Source organism: Schistocerca gregaria, chromosome 8 (genome assembly GCF_023897955.1).
Source record: "Schistocerca gregaria isolate iqSchGreg1 chromosome 8, iqSchGreg1.2, whole genome shotgun sequence".
NCBI classification, from domain to species: domain Eukaryota; kingdom Metazoa; phylum Arthropoda; class Insecta; order Orthoptera; family Acrididae; genus Schistocerca; species Schistocerca gregaria.
The window spans coordinates 352,601,246-352,623,839 of record NC_064927.1 but is presented as its reverse complement, the minus strand read 5'-3'; the positions used below and the strand labels follow the sequence as shown (position 1 = coordinate 352,623,839).

Here is a 22,594-nt window from a genome sequence, read left to right as displayed (position 1 = left end):
TCCAGGAATAAATTTCATTAAATGATAAAAGCTGAAGTTCTTTGTGACAGTTAGAATGGCCAGCAAAGTACATAAGTGCTGCTTGTCTTTAGTGTAGGTACAAGAACAGTGTCAGATGTTAACGAAAGTGCAGAACACGTAGCTACTTTGTTATCAGAACATTACAGAATTTGAAAGCGGCTTCACTATTGGTGTGAATTTGGTCATGTAACATCGAGACTTCAAGGCATTCCGATGTTATAGTGGCCCGATGGTAGACTGCACTGGAACGTGGAGGCTGGTATACAATTCGCCAAGGTTCCGGTTGACCACGTCTGCCACCACAACAAAGGGCGGAAAAATTGTGCACTAAACACAACCCCCCTTCATGTCTGTGCCTCAAATCCGATAACAAGTAATGGAATGAAGTGTCGTGTGGGTAGGCCCTCCCGTCCGGTAGACTGGTCGCCTGGTGCACGTTTTTTTAGGTGACACCACTTGGGTGACTTGCGTGTCGATGGTAATGAGATGATAATGATGAAGACAACACCTATTCCCTGAGTGGAGAAAAATCTTCGATCTAGCAGGGAATCGAATCCTGACTCCTTTGCATGGCATTCTGCCCTACTGGCTACTCCTCTATCGAGGCAGACATAACAAGTAATGTACTTCTTCCAATACCCTATGTCATCCTGCGCCTTTTGTCGGAGACTGGCAGCAGCCCGACTTCGATATTAGCGACCCAAGCATAGGCATAATACCACATCACAAATGACTCCTTGCAGAGTGGTGCTGTTCCTAGACATCATGGGCGGCTGATGAACTGTGTGGCAGTGAGTTCAGCAATGAACCGCAGCCTTGCACTCTCCCGGATGACAATCATTATCGAGTACATCGGTGACCTGACGTTCTATAGAGATATTGTCACGTTACTCCTGGTGTCACGGGGTGAGGAGCTAGGGGGTATGATCGGAAATGACGGCTGGTAGTGACTGAAAGACCTCAACAGCTGTACGTCACGGACATACTGCGTCGGCAGGTGTTAGGCAACAGTATCAGGATACCATTTTTCAACAGCACAACACTCGTCCGCTCGTGACACGTGTCTCTACTAACAGTCTTCATGATGCTGAATTACCCCCATTGGTATGCAGGTCCCCAGATCCGTCTTCGATAGAAGATGTGTTACCCTAGATCGGATTTCAACTCTGTCCCATGGCCCGAATACAAGGTATCATGGATCAGTGCATCAGGTGTGAATCAGAGAGGAGACAAGTGGCTTTAGACGTCCTTCTCAACCGAAACAGCATATGCCTCCAGGCCATTGGGGATGTAACTTCATAATGATAAGGATCTCATATTGCCAATTCCCTTGCAGATTTGATAAATATAGACTACTAACGGCAGTCTGTTGCTAAATCAGAATACTCAAAATTTCTGGGTGTGTGCAATGGTGAGAAATGGATTTGGAAGAAACACATCGATCATCTGCTGAAACGGTTAGGTTCAGCTACTTATGCTATTAGGGTTATTGCAAATGTTGGTGATAAACGTATCAGTAAATTAGCCTGCTATGCGTATTTCATTCACTGCTTTCATATGGCATATTTAGGGGAAATTCCTCATTAAGAGAGAAAGTATTCATTGCAAAAAAGAGTGTAATCGGAATAATAGCTGGAGCCCAGCGAAGATGTCCTTGCAGACATTTATTTAAGGAACTCCGTAGATTCACAGTAACTTCACAATACATATATTCACTTACGAAATTTGTTATTAATAACCCACCCCAATTCAAAAAATAATAGGGAAGTGCATAGTTACAATACTAGAAGAAAGGATGATTTTCACTACTATGTATTAAATCTCACTTTGGCACAGAAAGGGAGGAATTATTCTGCCACAAAAATTTTTAGTCAATTTCCGAATAGTATTAAAAGTCTGACAGAAAGCCAGCCAACATTTAAAAGCAAATTAAAAAATTTCTGAATGACAACTTTTTCTACTCAATATATAAATTCTTAGATATTAAGTAGCAACTGTAAAATAGAAAAATAATTAATTAATTAGTGTAAAGAAACCTTATGTTAAAGCGACACTTTCCACGTCATTACGAAATCTCGTAGTAATGATCCATGGAACAAGCATTAATGTATGTATGTATGACTTGATTTTGTAATCACTGAAATCAAACCGACAAGTTACATTTCATCTCATCTACTTCTCACTTTCCTGGTGCGTATATTACAACAAAGTATTTGCCTTTGTCTGTTGTAATAATTTTCCTCTATTTTGCCTGTTGGCTAGTAATTTCGGTAAACAACACCATTCAATTTTCTGTCATGCAATCGTTACGCTCACTTTCCAAGTCGGTCCGTCAAAAGTAGGTGTTTTTGACAGACCAGCGATCGTGACGACTGCGTGCCTGGGCTGGCACGAGTATAGTACGGTGTACCGAAACTACTAGCGAGTAGCTATTAGAAACGAAAATTACTACTATAAACTAAATCACAGACTTTTTTCTAAGTGTATCGGTCACTGTTCCTCCAGGCAGTAGGAAAATGTAGTATTTTAGGCCGCACACCGTCAGTATTCTTGTTCTGTCTTTGGTTCAATATCCCTCTCATCCGGTTCCTCGTCGCATGATGGACAGCGGTAGACGGCCGGAGAGAGCGTCCTAGTCGGAAGATTCGATTTATTCGCCAGTCAATTTGATCTGCTCACTAGCTGTACTCAAGGCAAGAGAGTCCACCTCCAGGTGGGCTCCGACTGTTCGCTGAGATCTGTGGTACTACCGGATGTATTAGCATCCGCTGGCCAGCTCTAAGAGGAGTTTATTAATCCCCCTTTCGGATCTCCGACAGAGAAATGCAAAAGGGCAGGTGACCATGAGACAGAGATAAAATAAACAGACGACTGGATAGCATTCTAGTAGTCTGAGAATGGAATAACAGAATTGTGAACCTAAAGAGAAAGCTGGAAAATCTGAAAAGGGAAACGATATGGTTCAGTCTACATGTTATGGGGGTCAGTGAAGTGAAATGGAAAAAAAAAAAGGATTTCTTGGCAGACGAATACAGGATAATATCAACAGGCACAGAAAATGGAATAACGAGAGAACGACGGTTCGGTAATACGGCTGTTTTCATCAGATGCAACAGCAAACCAATGCCGACAGCGTTAGTTCAGGTACACATTCCGTCGCTGAAATCAGGCGATGAAAAGTTAGAGAAAGTATGTGAGGATATTGAAAGGATAATTCAGTATCAACAGGCAATTGAAATTCTAATAGCCGTGGGGGATTGGGACGAGGTAGTAAGGCAAGGAACACAAGATAGGTTTGTGGAAGGATATGGGTCTGACAATAGTAGGAGAAAGGGAAATTGAATTCTGCAATAAATTTTGGATGGTGACAGAAAATACTCTGTTCAAAGATCCGGAGACTCAAAGAAGATTTCAGATGGATTACGTCATTGTCAGAGATTCCTAAATTAGATATTTGATTGTGAGGCGTATCCAGGTACAGATATAGAATTAGATGACAAGTCAATAACGCCGAGAAATAGACTAAAGTGTAACAGAATCATCCGACAGAGTCAGTGTGGAAGGAGTAGTAAACTTAAACTGTTAGGAATGACGAGAGACGTTTGGAGCTCGCCCAGCGTGTGGATGGTGAGATAAGGAACACCGGAATAAGGAGTTCAGTTGAAAGGGCAATCACAGATAAAGGTCAGACGAATATTGGTACGAGGAAAGTAAATGAGAAGAAACCTTGCGTAACAGATGAAATAACTCAACAAATCGGCCATAATAGGAAGTACAAAAAAAGACACGAAACAGAAATACAAATCACATAGGAGCTAAAAAAAACAGCACATTCAGGGCAGTTAAGGCGAAATGGCTGTGAGAAAGAGACAGCCAAGGCGAAATGGCTGCAAGAAATATGTGAAGAAATCGAAAAACAAAAGATTGCCGCAAGGACGGCTTCAGAATATAGAAAAGTCAAAACGAACTTCGGTCAAATTAAAAGAAAGGATGAAAACTTTAAAAGCAGAATTGGAATTCCACTTTAAACGCAGAATTGAAAATGGGAAGGTGGAAAGAGTAAATTCAAAGCTTCTGCTACGTGGAGGACTTCTCTGATGACATAATAGCAGAAGGAATTGGAATCGATATTGATGACATAAGGGATCTACTAATAGAACGAGAATTTAAAAGAGCTCTGGAAGACTTGAGATCAAACTAGCAGAACTTATAGGTAAAATTCCACAGGAGCTTCTAAAGTCATTGTGGAAGTGACAACTAAACGACTATTCAAGTCGTATTATAGAGTCTATGAGACTGACGACGTACCATCGCACTTTGGGAAAAATATCGTTCACACAATCTCGCTGATAGTAAGGTTCGATAAGTGCAAGAACTATCACGCAATCGGATTAACAGCTCATGAATACAGGCTACACAAATTCTGATAATGAATACAAAACTAAAGAAAAATAAAGACATGCCCATAGGATTCTTCGAGCTAGAAAAATCCCAGAGAAGGCTGCAAGACGACGTCTGAGAATAGAACGCTGACGTGGACGACACCTCCACAGGACCGGCACGTATAGGAAGAGAATATAAGAGCCGCTCCAGCTAGCCTCGCCCGCACTAGAAGAGTCACAATAGAAGACAAGCTGTGATCCAAACGATTTAGCTATGACTTCTTTTCTACATTAATTGCTTGCATGATAATTGTATAAAGCGAAGGACATTGATTATATGCATGTCGCCAATTGCTTGTATAAAGGTAAAGTTAAGTATTGTCAATTTAACTTATTGCAATAAACTCCATTAATACGATTTGTTTGAATTGTTGCCTAGCTATCCGAGAAAATAGCTTCCTAGGTACTCTATGTTAACGAGAATGAGGCAACCCACAGAAGGGGTAAGGTAAAGAAAAGACGGGTAATATACAGTAAGTACAGGAACCAAGAGAGAAAAATAAAATTGTAAGATCAGGAATGAAGCGCCCAGATTAAAAAGGATGATAGACAGGATTGTTATCTTTCGCCCCTAGTTTTCAATCTCTACACCTATCATTCAATGACGGAAATAAAAGCAAGGTTTGCGATTGGGAGTGACGTTCAGGGTGAAAGAATATCAATAATACGATTCATTGGTGACATTGCTATCGTCGGTGAACGTGAAAACTAATTACAGGATCTGTTGGATGGAATGAACCGTCTAAGGAGTACCGAATATGGATTGAGAGTAAACCAGGAAATGAACGAAGGTAATGAGAGTACCATAAATGAGAACAGCGAGAAACTTAATGTTAAACTGATCACGAAGTAGAGGAAGTAAAGGAATTCTGTTATCTTAGAAGTAGACTTATCGGTGATGGACGAAGCAAGGAGCACATAAAAAGCTGAGCGAGCGGTTCTAGGCGTTTCAGTCCGGAACCGCGCGACTGCTACGGTCTCAGGTTCGAATCCTGCATCGGGCATGAATGTGTGTGATATCCTTAGGTTAGGTTAGGTTTAAGTAGTTCTGCGTTCTAAGGGACTGATGATCTCAGATGTTAAGTCCCATAGTGCTCAGAGCCATTTGAACCATTTGAACATAAAAAGAAGACTAGTACAGTGAAATGCAAACATTTCTTCTCAAGAGAAGACTACTATAACAAATGTAAGTTTTGAGCACAGCATTGTATGGAAGTAAATCATGGACAGTAGGAAATCCGAAACAGAAGGGAATAAAAGTGCTAGAGATATGGTGCTACAGAAGAGTACTGAGATTTAAGTGGATGATAAGGTAGAGAATGTGGAGTTTCTCCGTAGGATCTGGGAAGAAACGAACATATGGAAAACAATGAGGTGAAGAAGGGACAGCAACACGATGGGTGTGCTATGACATAAGGGAATAGCCTCTGTGGCATTACAGGATGCTGTAAAGGGGAAAAACTGTAGTGGAAGACAGATACTGGAATACATCCAACAAATAGCTGAGGACGCAGTGCGAAAATGCTACTCTGAGGCGAAACGGTTAGCGTAGGACAGGAATTCATGGCGGGCCACATCAAACCAGTTAGAAGACCGATGATTATTTTTGAAAATAAATTTAAATTGGATCCGTCACATAAAATTTAGTTGGGAAGACAAACCAAGGACCGGGTTTATAGACAAAACACTTAGGACTAAAGAGACTGTCTAAACTACGTTTGCCAGTCGTCTTCTGGAGTACAGCTGCTCGGTATGCATTTCTTAACAGGTATGATTGACGGAGAAATGAGGAAGTTTCAGAGAAGAGTAACAGGCGAGAGACTGTCACGATATGGTAAGCACGTTGCTGTAACAATCATCAAAAGAAAGTACCTCCCCTAGAACGTAAAATATGTTGACTCTGTTCTAAATAAAGAGAAATGGCCATAAGAATAAAACAGATATCTCACATGGAATCGTGTTTATTTTTACAATGTGCTTTCGAGAGTAGACTTTCGAACACTTAAGTCTGAGTTGTAGAGTAGTCATGTAGCTGAAGACAGCTCGCACAGTCTGGCGTGTTAGATACCAATCACATTGTTAGGTACCAATCACATCTTCCTTAGTTGACAACAACCGAACTACTGAAGAACCGACAATCGAATTCAAATGGTTCAAATGGTTCTGAGCACTCTGGATCTTAACATCTGAGGTCATCAGTCCCCTAGAACTTAGAACTATTTAAACCTAACTAAACTAATGGCATCACACACATCCATGCCCGAGGCAGGATTCAAACCTGCGACCGTAGCGGTCATGCAGTTCCAGACTGAAGTGCCTAGAACCGCACGGCCACACCGGCCGGCAACCGTCAATCATTGAACCTGTGTGAGACACTGATTCCATGAATTAAAATATGCAATTAGAGTACAATCACATAACCAGAGATGTTGAAACTAAAAATCAAATCAACGAACAAGTTAAGAAAGAAATCTTATGCTTTATTAAATATACCTAATCATTTTTTGGTCCCAACGTTAATATTTTAGATGGTAGGAGATATTTATTTTATAGTTAGCCCTTTGCAATCTTTGCTGTAAAGTAAACTGAATTTCCCGTTCATGACTGTCAAAACATGACAACATTAAATGAGAAAACTTGCCTTATGTCTCCATAATAATATTTATTTTGTCAGGAATTGGCTTTCGGTTTCTTAGGCCACCGTCAGGTGCAGGAATGTAGGAAAGTGTTTCCTATTTGACATTATTTGAATTGCCTACTTCCTATATATATCTTCCGTATCTGCTCTACTCTCGAAACAGCAAAATTTCTGCAGCTGTTCAATAGAATGCAAACTTTTAGGCGTTCAGCATGACCACATAGGGCACACACCATTATCTCCGTATATTTTTATTTATTTATGTGTGCATCACAGCAATTAGGCCGTACTCGTTCGTCTTGATTAAGCAATGGGCATAGCCGCTATTCACATTGAGCGACAGTTTCACTTGTTCAGCAAAACGCATCCTTCTGATCATCTGTTCGGTACAAATAACTTTCACATCGAGGTAGTTCTTTTTTCCACTTTCGTCTCTTCTACATACATTTTAAATATCAGTGGTAACAATGAACAACCCCGCTTCACGCCGTACCTGATTTTAGTCTCACGTACCGTTCGGCCAATGCCGACTATTCAGATTTGTTTCGAATAGTGAGAATGAATTATCCTTCCATCGCTGTAGCTGACACGAAACTGCCTAAGAATCTCTAAGCGTCATCAAAAACCTTCGCCAAACCATTCCATTTTCCCTACTATTCTTTGACAAAACACTTTCATTCGTACGATCTTCTGTAAAGTTTCCATTCCGCCACGTAAATCAATAGCTATACACTCAAAAAGAGCGTATGAATGAATTACATATATTGTCATTCCGTAGAGCAAACGTTTCCAGATTTACAACAGATATTTATAATTATTTGTTATTACCGACCATAAGTTAATGGATAGGTGGTACACTTTTTACGGACCAAGTGAAATGTTATATTACAGGCTGTTTCATTCAATGTGTGCGACGACGCACGTCAACAAACATGAACAGAATTTTGTACTGAGAAGAAGAGTGGAAATGAGTGGGCGGATTTTTCCTGAATGCACGAAAATTGACAGGCGCGGGCATTCATCGACAAAATTGTCAGGAATTCAGCTGTGAGGCAAGCGATGTATCAAAGATCCGTACGTGAGCGCGAATACTCATTGCAGGGCGTGAAAAGGTTTGCAATGGAGAGCCAAGCAGGCAAACATCGATGGGCTACTCTTTTCATGGAAAGGCAGCACACGGCAATCGGGTAGAATAAATGATGCGAGATTAAGACCTTTCGTTTACGTGCAGTGAATTGAGTGAATCTTCAATAACTGGCCACCGCTACAGGTAACAGATTTACGTTCTATGAGCATAAATGCGTGTGTTTCGCATTAATGGCACCTATACATGTCAGCAGCGGGCGTGAGTTTAAATAAAAATAGTGAATAGCAACAGAACTACAGTAAGCTCACCTCACATCTGATAGTACGATAAAAATCAGCCGGACAGAGGCGGCACAGTAGTTAGCAGAGTGGAGTGACATTCGGGTGGACGACGGTTCAGATCCACGTCCAGCCATCCGGATTTCGATTTTCCGTGATTTCCTTAAATCGCTCAACGAAAATGCCGCAATGGTTCCTTTGAAAACGGCACGACCGATTTGCTTGCCCACCCTTTGTGCAATCCGAGCTGGCGGTCGGCCTCTAATGACCACGCTGCTGACGTGACGTTACGCTGTAATATTCCTTCCTTCTTTCTATAAGAAACAAAACAAGATGAATTTATTGGTAGTTACTATGGCAAAGCTCACACCGAGACGCGGCACCGATCCGCACAATGCATACTAAGCGAGTAACTTCAGCTACGACCCAACATCTGACACCACACCTACAAACGTAATTATACTATAATTTTTTGTCGCCAGTATTGTAATTGGTGTAGTGATCTAAATATCTCACACTTGCTCTGGTGTCTAACATTTCACATACATTTGATTTCTCTAGCGAACACGTTTTTGGCCGGCCGCGGTAGACGAATGGTTCTAGGCGCTTCAGTCCGGAACCAGGCGACTGCAAGGGTCGGAGGTTCGAGACCTGTCTCGAGCATGGATGTGTGTGATGTCCTTAGGCTAGATAGGTTTAAGTATTTCTAAGTTATATAGGACTGATGACCTCAGATGTTAAGTCGCATAGTGCTCAGAGCCATTTTAAGACGTTGTTGGTTTGTAATTTAGCGGTTAACTGCAGGAAACTAAATATGAGTACTGTGCTTTAAAAAGTCGATTTCTGTATCAGACTGAAAAACCGTATGAATGTATATTATTTTCAGAAGTGGCCCAATAACGTCAGATTGAAAAAGGCGTTGTTAACGCTCTGCCCGAAAGAAAACGTCGGAAGCTAGAAAACGATCAATACTTAAGATGAGAGGTGTAATGTTGCTGTCACCGCTAGCCATCTTGTAACTTGTGGTGGGAAGAATATTATGATGCACTCGTTAAATTGCTCATCGGTATGAGGATATCATTCACAAGGTCCGCTGGCGACATTAATATACACAGTGACTGCGGGGAAGAATGACGGGACTTTTTCAAGGGGAGAAAAATAGACTGTGTACAAAAAATCTGACTGAAGGTGAAGCAAAGAAAGACGACAGTAATGAGGGGTAGCAGAACTGTGAATATCTATGAACTAAGCCTTAAAATTTGGGACTCTTCGACAGAAGAACTAAAGGAATGCTGGTATCTGGAAAACAAAAGAACGCGTGATGGAGGAAATAAGGAGGCTACAGGAAGCCAGGTAGCATAGGCAAGAAGAAGTCAGAGCAGTGTAAAACATCAGCCTTGAGGAAGAAGTATCTGGGAAATATGTTCGGGAACATAGTTTTGTAAGTAAGTGATTCATGGACTGGGGTAAAATCGAGAAAGAAGACAACTGAAGGGTTTGAGATGCGATGTAACAGACGGATGATGAAAATTAAAAACTCTGATAAGGTAAGTTGTCCACAGACTCAGCGAGGAAACATCTCGAACCAAGGCGAAGAAGGGTTAGTACATTAGGATACTGGTTAAGACGTCAGGATATAAGGTGCTGGAATGGCACACACAGGTTCCTCGGTAGATGCCGTGTTTCTTCAGAAAGCGTTTGATACAGTTCCCCACAGTCGTTTAATGAACAAAGTAAGAGCATATGGACTATCACACCTACTATGTGATTGGAATGAAGAGTTCCTAGATATCAGAAAGCAGTATGTCATTCTCAATGGAGAGAAATCTTCCAAAGTAAGAGTAACTTCAGGTGTGCCGCAGGGGAGTGTCGCAGGACCGTTGCTATTCACAATATATGAAAATGACCTTGTGGATAATATCGGAAGTTCACTGACTCTATTTGCGGATGATGCTGTAGTATATCGAGAGGTTGTAATAATGGAAAATCGTACTGAAATGCAGGAGGATCTGCAACGAATTGACGCATGATGCAGGGAATGAAAACTGAAACTCATTGTAGACAAGTGTAATGTGCTGCGAATACACAGAAAGAAAGATCCTTTATCATTTAGCGACTATATAGCAGGTCAGCAACTGGAAGCAGTTAATTCGATTAATTATCTGGGAGTAGGCATCAGGAGTGATTTAAAATGGAATGACCATATAAAATTAATCGTCGATAAATCGGATGCCATTCCGAGATTCATCGGAAGAATCCCAAGGAAATGCAGCCCAAAAACAAAGGAAGTAAGTTACAGTACACTTTTTCGCCCACTGCTTGAATACTGCTCACCAGTGTGTGATCCGTATCAGATAGTTGATAAGAGAGATAGAGAAGATCCAACGGAGAGCAGCCCGCATCGTTACAGGATCATTTTGTACTCGCGAAGGCATTACGGAAATGATAGATAAACTCCAGTGGAAGACTCTGCATGAGAGGCCCTCAGTAGCTCGATACGGACTTTTGTTGAAGTTTCGAGAACATACCTTCACCGAGGAGTCAAGCAATATATTGCTCCCTCCTACGTATATCACGCGAAAAACCCATGAGGATAAAATCAGAGAGATTAGAGCCCACACAGAGGCATAACCGACAATCTTTCGTTCCACGAACAATAATAGACTGGAATAGAAGGAAGAACTCAACGCACCCGCCGCCACACCCCGTCAGGTGGCTTGCAGAGTATGGATGTAGATGCAGATGTAGAATGGCCATTACGAATGTAGACACTTCAAGGTCACACCCACTTCCTTCAGTCCTCACAAATGCAGAATTTCCATCTACATCTACATTTATACTCCAAAAGCCACCCGAAGGTGTGTGGCGGAGGGCACTTTACGTGCCACTGTCATTACCTCCCTTTTCTGTTCCAGTCGCGTATGGGTCGCGGGAAGAACGACTGTCTGAAAGCCTTCGTGCGCGCTCGAATCTCTCTAATTTTACATTCGTGATCTCCACGGGACGTAAAAGTAGGGGGAAGCAGTATATTCGATACCTCATCCAGAAACGCACCCTCTCGAAACCTGGCGAGCAAGGTACACCGCGATGCAGAGCGCCTTTCTTGCAGAGCCTGCCACTTGAGTTTGCTAAACATCTCCGCAACGCTATCACGGTTACCAAATAACCCTGTGACGAAACGCACCGCTCCTCTTTGGATGTTCTCTATCTCCTCCGTCAACCCGAACTGGTACGGATCCCACGCTGATGAGCAATACTCAAGTATAGGTCGAACGAGTGTTTTGTAAGCCACCTCCTTTGTTGACGGACTACATTTTCTAAGGACTCTCCCAATGAATCTCAATCTGGTACCCGCCTTTCTAACAATTAATTTTATATGATCATTCCATTTCAAATCGTTCGGCACGCATACTCCCAGATATTTAACAGAAGTAACTGCTACCAGTGTTTGCTCCACTATCATATAAGAATCCTTCTTTCTATGTATTCGCATTATATTACGTTTGTCTATGTTAAGGGTCAGTTGCCACTCCCTACACCAAGTGCCCATCCGCTGCAGGTTTTCCTGCATTTCGCTTCAATTTTCTAATGCTGCAACTTTTCTGTATACTACAGCATCATCTGCTAAAAGCTGTATGGAACTTCCGGCACTATCTACTAGGTCATTTATATACACTCCTGAAAATTGAAATAAGAACACCGTGAATTCATTGTCCCAGGAAGGGGAAACTTTATTGACACATTCCTGGGGTCAGATACATCACATGATCACACTGACAGAACCACAGGCACATAGACACAGGCAACAGAGCATGCACAATGTCGGCACTAGTACAGTGTATATCCACCTTTCGCAGCAATGCAGGCTGCTATTCTCCCATGGAGACGATCGTAGAGATGCTGGATGTAGTCCTGTGGAACGGCTTGCCATGCCATTTCCACCTGGCGCCTCAGTTGGACCAGCGTTCGTGCTGGACGTGCAGACCGCGTCAGACGACGCTTCATCCAGTCCCAAACATGCTCAATGGGGGACAGATCCGGAGATCTTGCTGGCCAGGGTAGTTAACTTACACCTTCTAGAGCACGTTGGGTGGCACGGGATACATGCGGACGTACATTGTCCTGTTGGAACAGCAAGTTCCCTTGCCGGTCTAGGAATGGTAGAACGATGGGTTCGATGACGGTTTGGATGTACCGTGCACTATTCAGTGTCCCCTCGACGATCACCAGAGGTGTACGGCCAGTGTAGGAGATCGCTCCCCACACCATGATGCCAGGTGTTGGCCCTGTGTGCCTCAGTCGTATGTAGTCCTGATTGTGGCGCTCACCTGCACGGCGCCAAACACGCATATGACCATCATTGGCACCAAGGCAGAAGCGACTCTCATCGCTGAAGACGACACGTCTCCATTCGTCCCTCCATTCACGCCGGTCGCGACACCACTGGAGGCGGGCTGCACGATGTTGGGGCGTTAGCGGAAGACGGCCTAACGGTGTGCGGGACCGTAGCCCAGCTTCATGGAGACGGTTGCGAATGGTCCTCGCCGATACCTCAGGAGCAACAGTGTCCCTAATTTGCTGCGAAGTGGCGGTGCGGTCCCCTACGGCACTGCGTAGGGTCCTACGGTCTTGGCGTGCATCCGTGCGTCGCTGCGGTGCGGTCCCAGGTCGATGGGCACGTGCACCTTCCGCCGACCACTGGCAACAACATCGATGTACTGTGGAGACCTCACGCCCCACGTGTTGAGCAATTTGGCGGTACGTCCACCCGGCCTCCCGCATCCCCACTATACGCCCTCGCTCAAAGTCCGTCAACTGCACATACGGTTCACGTCCACACTGTCGCTGCATGCTACCAGTGTTAAAGAGTGTGATGGAGCTCCGTATGCCACGTCAAACTGGCTGACACTGACGGCGGCGGTGCACAAATGCTGCGCAGCTAGCGCCATTCGACGGCCAACACCGCGGTTCCTGGTGTGTCCGCTGTGCTGTGCGTGTGATCATTGCTTGTACAGCCCTCTCGCAGTGTCCGGAGCAAGTATGGTGGGTCTGACACACCGGTGACAATGTGTTCTTTTTTCCATTTCCAGGAGTGTATATTGTGAAAAGGAATGGTCCCATAACACTCGTCTGTGGCACGCCAGAGGATAGTTTAACGTCTGTAGACGTCTCTCCGTTGATAACAACATGCTGTGTTCTGTTTGCTAAAAACTCTTCACTCCAGCCACACAGCTGGTCTAATATTCCGTAGGCTCTTAGTTTGTTTATCAGGCGACAGCGCGGAACTGTGTGGAACGCCTTCCGGAAGTCAAGGAAAATGGCATCTACCTGGGAGCCTGTATCTAATATTTTCTGGGTCTCATGAACAAATAAAGCGAGTTGGGTCTCACACGATCGCTGTTTCCGGAATCCATGTTGATTCCTACAGAGTAGATTCTGGGTTTCCAGAAACGACATGATACGCGAGCAAAAAACATGTTCTAAAATTGTACTACAGATCAACATCACAGATATAGGTCTACAGTTTTGCGCATCCTGCTCGACGACTATGTACAGATTTACTCTGTACGGTGTGCGTAAAAATAGTAGAGAACAACTAAAATTGTCGTACCGAATGTACTGATGTTTCTTACTGATGTGGCTCGCATTGAAAAAGCCAAGAATAATATATATTTCTCTCAAGTTTATAAGACAGCAAAAGGTCTTGTATTTCCGAATGTACAGTATTCCTTATTAACAGTAACATCGGCAGAATCTCTAGATGTGACCACATGTTTTGATTCTCCTAGAAAGGGATGTAAATAAAAATCGAAATCTAAGGAATTTGACGATTTTAACAAAAAATTTATATGTGGAAATATACTTACATATTATGACATTGTAGAGTATTTGACAGAGAGATCTCCTCGAAAATATTAATTGCTCTGGCATAGAGACCTCCGTTTTTTGCCTTCTGTGCTCACGTGGTTTTTGATTCAGAAACTGTAATGATGGATGAAAATTCTAACGCAAAGTAGAGGAAGTACAACAGCACGAACTAAATTCTCTGTGCAATGCAATTACTGCGTGCTGTGGCCAATAGTCTTGTAGTATACTTCGATAAACCTTGAGTTTAACATAACCCTACGCACAAATTCAATTTGCTCTACTTCAAAGGAAATATTGGCGTCAATATACCTACAGCACTCTTTTCTGTACTGTATATCGCCGAATTTGGAGATGGATGCAGTGACGAAGGGTCAGTAAGAGCAACAAGAAATTTTTTTTGGGAGGTAATTAATATTCTATGCGTCGGAACTGGTGGCGGCGACATCCAAATCGTCGCGCGCTGTTGCACGCGGGGTTTCTCGTAAATCAAACTCATTCATGCGTGACACCATACAATAATGATGTCTGAGATAATACTAAAATTAATTATACAGCTTTCTTAAAAATTTTCTCGCTGGAAGTTTTCACAAGATTCAACAGAAGTTAAATTCATCAGCGATGACATTTTTCGTTGCACTGGAGGAAGAGTTTCGCACAGCTTATAGTATTTTACTTTTGATCTCGAACACTCTTATATTTTTTCAGTAAAATGTGTATCACTTGCTTCTACAATTTTTGAGAACGCTCATATATTATCGTTTTACTTCAAATGTGGTTCCATTTTTCCACTGGTTGCGGTAAAAAATTATTTGTCTTCAAAATTTCTTGTAATGTTAGTTTTTATTTTTTTCGTAGCACCTGTAAAGATTTTTTTTAAATCTACTCCTTCATATTCTAGACTTAAAATATTTTTCTTAGGATTTTTTGCAATCACTTGTTACTTTCACTGACTGACAACGCTGTAAGATTGTGAGATGACCGTGAGGTGCCTATTTTCGTGTCGGCCGGTATAGGAGGAACGGCTGAACAGAGAGCTACGAGTTACCTGTGCTGGCACCAGCATTGTTCTCTGTCGTCAGATACGTCAGATATAATCACCTATCCTGCTACACAGGGCGGACAAACCTCCGATCTCCACGTCACATGATGATGACGCATTGACGCCCATCACCGTATCCCTTACTTCAACCGCTATCTGTAAATGCTTACAACAGCACAACGCGAACAGCCCAGCAGCTCTGCCGTGTCTGGAAGCTCTCTTCCACCGGCGCTGGACCATGACCATTTTGTGTGACTGTATTTCCCGATTTGCTGCCCTTGTCGTCCCTAGAATGATTGCTTGTTCATCTCCCTTCTACTTATATACTTTCCATACCGCATCACGTACCGGAAATCCCACCAGGCGTGGATAATGTTTATGCTCATCAGCGCATATCGATTCCGTTAAATACTATTACCTTTTACTTCAGTAGTACTATCAGCCACTGGTCCGACAACCAATCTTCAGAAACGGCAGAACTGACATTAAAGTGTATCACTATTCTGCAGAATTTTTTTTCTATTCTAACACACAAATTGTGATTATGACACCCCAAATCCTTTATCTACGTATAGTTGCTCAGGTGGACTGTAACTGTGCCGTAGTTGTACGGAGTTTGTAGAGTTGCACATTCAGGATACAGTTTCGTCTCAGGTATTGATATCAGACACCTATATCAATGCAACACTTCATCTGTAGCTCTCGGTCCATTGTGATTTAAGGAGAAACTACACAAGCGTGGACGTTGAGCGATATATGCCATAATGAAATTCGAAAGAAATTCCTTATAAAACTGATATCCACCAAAGATATTCCCTTGATAAATCCTCGCTCAACGAGTAACACAACGCAGGTGATAGAAAGAAAACTGCACGTTTCGTAAGCAGTTTGTGAGCGACAGAGCGTCTCAAAAACACTCGACAAGTAGGACACCCTACAATTTAGGACTTATCCATTACGGAGAGTCTTATTCTGCCCTTGAGATAGAAAAGCATATGGCCAAAAATCCACACGGATTTATTAAGCATCACTAATTCGTATCTCAGTTTGTGTGCAAACTCTCGCGCGATATCCTGCTAACCACGGATAAAGAACAACAAGGAGACTACGTATTCCTAGGTTTCAGAGAATCATTCGACACAGTACACCACAGCAGACTGTTAACGAAGGTAATTTCATACTGACATGTTTGTCAGCTAAGTGAGTCGCTCGAACACTTCGTAAGTAATACAACTCAGAATGTTGTTTAGAGACAAGGAGTGCCCCACGGATGTGCGAAAGGATCCGGTGGATAGTGTGATCAGGAATGTATGGGAACGTTTAATGGTTGAGTGACTGTAGCAGAAAGCAGGATGATTTAGACCGAACTTATATTGACTGCGATGAACGGTCGTTTGCTCTAAATGTATAGAAGTGTAAGTTAATGCAAATATCGTGTAATGTTCGAATACGTTGCAAATGGCGTGCTACTTGACACAGTCACGCAGATCAAATACCTACGCATAACGCTAGAAAGCGATATGAGGTGGAACAAGCACCTAACACCGCCGACTTCCGCTTACTGGAAGAATTCTAGGAACGTATAGCTCATCTATAAACGAGATCACGTTTACAACACTATTGCGACCCACTGTTGAATACTGCTCGGGCGCCTGGGATCGCGACCGGATCGCATTCAAGGAAAAGATCGAAGAAATTTGGTAGTGTGCTGCTAGATTTGTTATCAGTAGGTTCGATTAACACGCCTTTTTACAGAATATGCTCTGTGAGCACAAAAGGAAATATCTGGAGGAAAGATGACGATCCTTTCGAGAAACAATATTCAGAAAATTTTGTCAACTGCCTTTTGTAACTGTGGAACGGTTCCACTGCCACAAACGTAAATTTCGCTTAAGGACAATGAAGACAAAGTAAGAGAAATTAGGGCTCGTACAGAGGCATATGCACAGCCTTTTCTTTTCTCCAGTGGAACAGGAAAGAGTATGACTAGTAGCAGTATTTAGTACCCTCCACCATGCACTCTATTTTGGCTTGTGAAGTACGTATGTAGGTGTATAAATCTTAGGAAGACACGTATCACTTCGAACCAAGAATCCTACTGCTTCCTTTTCAGGCATAATATTTCCGCGATTGGGACAGGAAAAAAAGAAAAGAAAGAAAAAGAAAATAGGATTACTAAGTATATTGCGTCCTCTACTCTATGCTGTTTCGTGGACTAGTGATGCGGAGGTATAGATAGCAGTTTGTTTTGTACGATAACTGTGTTGGTTGTTTTATTTATTTATTTATTTTTTTTTGCCAAGATGCTATTAGAAAATTGTTGAAACAGCTAAACAGTACGGAAATATCATGATTCATAAAGAGTACGGTTACCACGATTTACTCACTCCTTGGTTTGCTTAAGTCATTTTAGCCCGATTCTAATATTGGTGTTTCACAAAGATCACAGGCAATCACATGATTACTGTGGAACAGAATAAATTTTCTATCTACCTTTCCAATGATGTTCATCAACACTATAAAAAGTTTTCATTCCATTAAAAACTTTTTCCCGTTGTAACGGAATGTTTATTACGTTAATTAAATGGTACTAATTGTTGTATGAATATTGCAGACGACAAGATGGTGAGGTGAGAATGAGACGGCAAATGTGCCTGCGGACTGCTAGTCGCAAGAGCGTTGTAAATGTCCGTATCGCTTACCGTTGCATAACTCGAGTCAGACTCCGTGCTGCTGCGAGTAAAAGTGCAGAATTTAAAACGCCACAGGCTGGCCAAAAGCCGCCAAGCCCAAAGCAACCTCCTCCACGCTCCACCGAGATAAGGGGAGAGAGAGGCAGCATAACGGGACCTTAACCCTGTTGGCACACAAACGATCCAAACGCCCAAATTCCATAGGATTGACCAGAACAATTTTATCTCTTGCAAGAACGAGGCAAAGTTGGATGACCAGCAAATGAAGCTGACATTGCAAGGAGTCTGCGATGGTATACCGTGAGGTTGCTAACATACGTGACAGGATAGCTAATTACTAGCTGGCTACAGCGAGGGTATCAATAATGATTTCAGGACTCGTCGTATGCTTAGGGTACTTAAGCTTGATGTACAATCGGCATGTTATACTCACGTCAGAGCGATGGAATAAACGCAGAGTTAAGACCTCGCAATTCCCTTCTATTTCCTCACATAAGGCTACCTTCTTGTTCATATTACGTCCCGACAGTGTGGTGGCGACCTGTTGGAGTTGAGGGCGTTAATGCGTTCAGTTTTCAGGAACGAGCTTTCGTTTGAATACGTTGGAAGTGCGGGAGGTCGGGTTTCCCAGATTAGAAATTAACGCTGCACGCAAAACACCCTCATAACGACGTACTGCCCCTTCGAAACAAACGTCTGTGATTCTACGCCACTCATTCAATGTACTGTATATGTCTCGGCGGCGTAACTGTTCGACAGGTACAATTATACGTTATTGTTATTTAATAAAAAGGTATTGCCGAATAAGCAAAAGGAAGAAGTCACACAATGAAAACTACAGAGCAGACGTAAATTCACTTTTGAAATGACTGAATGGAAAGTTAAAAAAATAAATTAAAAACATAAAGAATACAGCACGTCCATCTGTAAGTGATAATTTTATACCGTAGAGCATACACTTACCCTTTAACGCAGAGTCTTTGTTAATATGTACTAGTAGTATCCCTAATAACACGCGTTCGTTGTGTAAACTTCATCATATGTTCATAATATACTTATCAAAGTATTTGTCGCTGTCAACAGTTTTCCTACCGAACTACCGTTAAGTGAGCACAATATTTGAAACGATAAGGTTATCAATCATACTTCAACTTTCTATACATGCGTTTACCGTCACTCTGAAGTCAGGCATATTCTTATATGCGAGCAGCGATCACAATAGGTACTCGACACCTGTTATTACTACAATAAAAACTGGTTCAGCAACACCTGAATAAAAAGAAATCTGTTGAATTGCCACGTTATGAAGATGTCCGAAGAAACAAAATGTATCACATTTTTTAACTTGTAACACAACATTGGCGGCAGAAAAATAAATAAGAGAATTATAGTAGGGTCAATTAGAACAGACAATAACAGACGAATATGTTCTAATCTTTTAGCGGAAGGGTAAGTAACCCAGGTTAAAGGACAACACACAACGGACAAGAAAGTTTCTTGCAGCTCAGTTTTTCTCTTTTATTAGTAATTATGAAAAACAAACATAGTTCATGGTGAAATGAGTGGGCAGTAGGCTATCATTATATTCCCAAATTACGTTAGGGGAATAAAACATATTCACAGAACCGCGGCATTGTTTCCCATTAAATGGAAGTAATCTTGCATTATTTTATGAACAAAAGTCTAACTGGCAATTTTATCGAGTTTCATTATACGTTTCGTCCGTATTAGCGTATCTACAGATTTAAAATGCAGTGCGGGAGGACTGTTTTTTTCCACCAGCGTCAGCTGGTACACGTTGTTGCAACTCCGTTGTAATAAAAAAGTCATCTGGAACGCTTCGTTCATACAATAAAATATTTTCGCGTATATGTGGTGCTCTACGTGACCTGCTGCAGTGCTATGAACGACAATTACAATGGCTGCATCAAAGTACAAACGTTGTACAAATTTTTCATTTTAGTATCGTGTACGTATGAAGACAACAATTATAAACCATCTTCCTGGTTGCTGATTGAATATTCAAATGTAAATCTTCGCAAATTGCCTGAAACTTACTCATCTACTATTCATATCTTTTTTTGGAGTTAACAATGACGTTGTACAGGAAATTTAAAAAAATTTCCTGAAGAAATAAATTGTCCATATCAAGTCCCGGAAGCTTTACAATGTGTCGTCAACTTCACACAAGGTGAATGCCTAGCGTGATGCAGTCTTACAACAATACTTGACGTCCCGAGAAGGGTAACGGAATCGTTAACAGCCATTGTTCATGTAATGAGACCCCTCTAAACTGGAAGTCATGTAATATTTTATATACAGTAACTGAAATACCATTATATCCGTACTGACTAAATGTCACAACTATAGATACTTTATTGCCATGCCATGATAATTCCATCTTGAGTGCAACATAAATAAAACTGGTCAGTGTTGAAATATACTGTTTTCTTTTGATACCCGCAGTCACATTGACACAAGTTATTTAAATTTTAATCTTCAATAAATTATTTTCTTACTAAATGTATTTCAGAAATTAATTCATTTGTTGAACTGTTTCTTAAATATGAATGAACTGAAAAATATCGTGGTTATAAGGACGTTTGCGGATTAATACAGTGTCATACAATCGCATACAACCGTCTGTACCTGGATAAATGTAACTCGCTTTTATTCCCATGTCATATTTTTTGCGTACTCGTCATAGTCAGGACTTCATCGTCATAGTAAAAGACCAATTAATAACGAAAGGGTACAGAGGAACAACCAGCATATCATCTTCCATAATAACGATAATAAGCATCGCTGCTAGTTTTGAGGTATCACAGACATTGACTCAACCACTGGTATCATATAGAAGTTCTGTGACTTCGCGACGTTTGCATGACAAATTTGATCAGCTACATACGTTAATACTACTCGGAGCATTAGTTTGACAGTTGACTCGTGACAATAACAATAGAGGCTGTCGTTGGATGCTTGAGAATTCAAACAAATTTGACATACAAAAATTTGGTAAATATTTTGCACAGAATGTCGCCGCGAGAAGCTGCGTTCTCATATCGTTCTGAGCAGCTTCGTTTATGAACTAAGTACCTGTATCAGTTTGTCTGAAGTTAGTTAATCCATAACTGTCATGCAGTATCATTCTTACTATAATGGAGAAAATAGACTTATTACTTTGGATCGTCCACAACACACAGAACTGTCATATATTCTCATTTTTTATTTTTCCTTAATCAGCGGATACCTCACAAACAGGCCAAACAAAACCACTTGTGGACAAAAATTTTATTGTCTAGTGTTTAAATCTTCGGTCATATGGTCTCATGGAGAGGAACTGAGAACGCTGTAAAACAAGCCAACCGCTGCCGCCTACCTGTTCACAGACGGCGTGGATTTCGCGCGGCCAGCCGGAGGGGGACTGGTGCGCGTCTGCGCCTGTGTCTAGGCAGCCCTCCGTACGTGGCGGGTGCGCAGGCCGCACTGAGCGCAACAGCCAGCGGTAGGCGCCAAGCACTGTTGCTGGCAGAGCCGCCAGGCGGCCGGTCCGGGAAGCTAGCTCGCGCCTCAGATGCGCGTCCGACCAGGCGTAATGGGATTCCGGAGCGACAAGGAATGCGTCGCCGAAAACCGTGCCCGAGATTTCGTAAATGAGAAGAATGTGCAAGGCCAGACCAGCAGACTAAGAGAACGGAATTCTAGGACACATTTGCATTAACTTTATAAGTGCACCAATACACGCAAAGGTCAGTATACAGAGTCCGCCAGGAGTTTTCGTCAATAGTCAGGGAAAGGAGAGCAAAACAGAGGTAACCAACAGGGAAAGACGGACAACTCTAAATGTGTAAAAAATGAATATGGAACAATGAGACTGGATTAAAAAGGTTGTAAGGCAGGAATGTAGTCTTTGGCCCCTACTGTTGAATCTATACATCTAAGAAGCAGTGAGGGAAGTAATTGAAAGTTTCAAGAGTGGGATTAAGATTTAGAGAGAAATGATATCGATAAGATTTACAAATGACTTTGCTACCCTTGGTGAAAGTGAAGAAGAATTACAGGATGTGTTGAAGTACAGAATATGAATTGAGAGTAAATTGAAGAAAGGCGAAAGAAGTGAGAAGTAGGAGAAATCAGAAGAGCGATAAACCTAACACCAGTTCACAAAGTAAGTGATGTTGAGTTCTTATATCTAGCCAGGAAAATAACCCGTGACGATCAATGAGTACATTATAGCAGACTAGCAGTGGCAAAAGTGGCATTCCTAGCCAAGAGAAGTCTAATAACATCAAACACAGGCCTTAATGTGAGGAAAAAATTTCAGAGAATGTGCAACGTCCCCTTAGAAAAATTAATGAATTACTGTGCTGATAAACCCCAACGTTATTTGATTTTCAAACAGCTGAGCAAAACTGAACGTACTCAGACATTCACTAAAGTGACACACAATATTTTTAGCGCAACGCAATCTGACTTTCAGCAATCCCTACAAAAAAACGGCCGTGACTAACAATAACCTGTACCTTTA

At 41.9% G+C, this 22,594-nt stretch overlaps 1 protein-coding gene across 1 annotated transcript in view; it reads right to left on the bottom strand.

Moving 5' to 3' along the window:
- LOC126284307 (RYamide receptor-like) overlaps positions 1-21,554 on the bottom strand; it is a 1,455,467-nt gene extending 1,433,913 nt beyond the window's left edge. The window contains exon 1 of the mRNA XM_049983138.1: positions 21,446-21,554. The gene's annotated coding sequence lies outside the window, so the exon portion shown is untranslated. The remainder of the gene's footprint in view (positions 1-21,445) is intronic.
- Positions 21,555-22,594: the final 1,040 nt, after the last annotated feature.